The following is a 2,500-nucleotide window of genomic DNA, read 5'->3' on the forward strand; positions in this document are numbered from 1 at the left end:
TTCCCCTACTTCCACCCCAGGGGGGCGTCAATATGTTGTAAGGCACCCCAAGGCAGTGACCTAAGTGGGGGTGAAGTTTGCGGTGCACGGGGGGAAAGTTGAATTTTTGGATGAAAATGCGTATTTTCATACTTTGAAAATTTCAGGCGTGTGTCGGACTTCCAGGCGGGGGCAGCCGCCAGAGGTGTACCGGGGACGCTTCCAGGAGCCTGGGGGAGATTTTCTGGAAGAGTCCTTGACACTTAGAAAAATTTTGAGAAAATCTCGATTTTGTGAAAAATGTCACATTTCCCCTACTTCCACCCCAGGGGGGCGTCAATATGTTGTAAGGCACCCCAAGGCAGTGACCTAAGTGGGGGTGAAGTTTGCGGTGCACGGGGGGAAAGTTGAATTTTTGGATGAAAATGCGTATTTTCATACTTTGAAAATTTCAGGCGTGTGTCGGACTTCCAGGCGGGGGCAGCCGCCAGAGGTGTACCGGGGACGCTTCCAGGAGCCTGGGGGAGATTTTCTGGAAGAGTCCTTGACACTTAGAAAAATTTTGAGAAAATCTCGATTTTGTGAAAAATGTCACATTTCCCCTACTTCCACCCCAGGGGGGCGTCAATATGTTGTAAGGCACCCCAAGGCAGTGACCTAAGTGGGGGTGAAGTTTGCGGTGCACGGGGGGAAAGTTGAATTTTTGGATGAAAATGCGTATTTTCATACTTTGAAAATTTCAGGCGTGTGTCGGACTTCCAGGCGGGGGCAGCCGCCAGAGGTGTACCGGGGACGCTTCCAGGAGCCTGGGGGAGATTTTCTGGAAGAGTCCTTGACACTTAGAAAAATTTTGAGAAAATCTCGATTTTGTGAAAAATGTCACATTTCCCCTACTTCCACCCCAGGGGGGCGTCAATATGTTGTAAGGCACCCCAAGGCAGTGACCTAAGTGGGGGTGAAGTTTGCGGTGCACGGGGGGAAAGTTGAATTTTTGGATGAAAATGCGTATTTTCATACTTTGAAAATTTCAGGCGTGTGTCGGACTTCCAGGCGGGGGCAGCCGCCAGAGGTGTACCGGGGACGCTTCCAGGAGCCTGGGGGAGATTTTCTGGAAGAGTCCTTGACACTTAGAAAAATTTTGAGAAAATCTCGATTTTGTGAAAAATGTCACATTTCCCCTACTTCCACCCCAGGGGGGCGTCAATATGTTGTAAGGCACCCCAAGGCAGTGACCTAAGTGGGGGTGAAGTTTGCGGTGCACGGGGGGAAAGTTGAATTTTTGGATGAAAATGCGTATTTTCATACTTTGAAAATTTCAGGCGTGTGTCGGACTTCCAGGCGGGGGCAGCCGCCAGAGGTGTACCGGGGACGCTTCCAGGAGCCTGGGGGAGATTTTCTGGAAGAGTCCTTGACACTTAGAAAAATTTTGAGAAAATCTCGATTTTGTGAAAAATGTCACATTTCCCCTACTTCCACCCCAGGGGGGCGTCAATATGTTGTAAGGCACCCCAAGGCAGTGACCTAAGTGGGGGTGAAGTTTGCGGTGCACGGGGGGAAAGTTGAATTTTTGGATGAAAATGCGTATTTTCATACTTTGAAAATTTCAGGCGTGTGTCGGACTTCCAGGCGGGGGCAGCCGCCAGAGGTGTACCGGGGACGCTTCCAGGAGCCTGGGGGAGATTTTCTGGAAGAGTCCTTGACACTTAGAAAAATTTTGAGAAATTTCCGATTTTGTGTAAAAATCACCCATTTCCCCTACTTCCACCCTAAAGGGGCGTCAATATGTCGTAAGGCGCCCCTAGACAGTGACCTAAGTGGGGGTGAAGTTTGGGTCTGCTGGGTGGAAAACTGAAAAAAAGCGATTTTGTGACTTTGAGAACAAACAGAGAGCTCAAAACTTTGAAAAACGTCAGACCGCTGTCAGACTTCCAGGCGGGGGAAAGCTCTGAGGTTGTACCGAGGACACTTCCATGGCCCCCGGATTGATTTTCAAGAAAGAGTCCTTGGGACTTTGAAATTTTCCGGCGAGCTGTTTTTGGCTTCCGGGAGCCGTAGAACTTTGGGAAATCGATTCCGCTCACCGGTTCAGGGTGTTTCGAGCTAGTCCAGGTCCCAGCTACGCCGCCTGGCCTCCAAATTTCGCAAATTCGAAAAAAAAAAAAATAGAACCGGAATGAGGAAATTTCTGGCCGCCGGATCCGCCGCACGGCTCCAGGAGGTCGGACACTTTTTGACTTTGTTCCCTTAAAGTGGGGGTCGGTGTCTCACCATGCAAATACCCAGTTTTGCACACCAGCTGCAGGATATAGGAGAGAGAGGTACCTCTCGGCCCCGACCAAAATCCGTTGTTTTCGTGGTTCCTCGACTCGGGTAGGCGGTTTGGCGAGTACCCCCCTTTTGCATGGAAGTTCGCACTCGCGCCGAGACCAGGCTTCCGCGGCTCCAGGGGGACTTTTGCCGGTTGTCCGTCCCGAGTCCGAGACGCGTTTCCTGGGTCGCCCGAGCCCGAACGGACCCTCCC

This window comes from Ranitomeya variabilis, unplaced genomic scaffold, assembly GCF_051348905.1.
Source record: "Ranitomeya variabilis isolate aRanVar5 unplaced genomic scaffold, aRanVar5.hap1 Scaffold_103, whole genome shotgun sequence".
NCBI classification, from domain to species: Eukaryota; Metazoa; Chordata; class Amphibia; order Anura; family Dendrobatidae; genus Ranitomeya; species Ranitomeya variabilis.